The following is a 692-nucleotide window of genomic DNA, read 5'->3' as shown; positions in this document are numbered from 1 at the left end:
CAGTATCTGCTGGTTCCAACATGAAAGTCATACTGAACAGTTTCAAGCAGGAACTTTGTCTCTAAACTCTCATCTTTTATTCTTTATTCAGGTTGAGTTACTGCAGTTTGACAGAGATCAGCTGTTCTTCTCTGGCTTCAGCTCTGAAGTCCAACCCCTCCCACCTGAGAGAACTGCACCTGAGAGGAAACGACCTGCAGGATTCAGGAGTGAAGCAGCTGTGTGGTTTTCTAGAGAGTCCAGAGAGTAGACTGGAGATTCTGAGGTCAGTTCATACATAAGTTGAATCCTTTCATTTTGAATGAATCAATTACATTTGAAATTTTCATTATTTCATATAATCATTTCCCATCTTATCAACAATCTGAGAATTATTCTTCAGTTTCATTTCAGTCAGTTGTCATAAGTAATGTCTGTACACTTCAACTGAACCTTCAGAACTCTCACACATATATTTCTCTCAGTCAGAGGACTAATGTTTTCTAAATACACAGAAAATGTCCAGTGTAAGTTAAAAAGTAAAAAAAAAATTTCACGCAATGACATTTAATTTAGAGTTGAATTTACCTCTCAAATGTGTTGAAGAGGAAAAGGTTTAAAGAACTGCACTTTTGGTTTTCCATGTTTCAGTTTATTAACTGTAAATCTTCTTGTATTGTAAAGTGTCCTTGTGTGTTTAGACAGGAACCAAC

The sequence above is a fragment of the Seriola lalandi genome, unplaced genomic scaffold (genome assembly GCF_002814215.2).
Source record: "Seriola lalandi dorsalis isolate HSWRI2012SDOR001 ecotype SW California unplaced genomic scaffold, Sedor1 jcf7180002054984, whole genome shotgun sequence".
Taxonomy (NCBI): domain Eukaryota; kingdom Metazoa; phylum Chordata; class Actinopteri; order Carangiformes; family Carangidae; genus Seriola; species Seriola lalandi.
Note: the sequence above shows the minus strand (reverse complement) of the source record.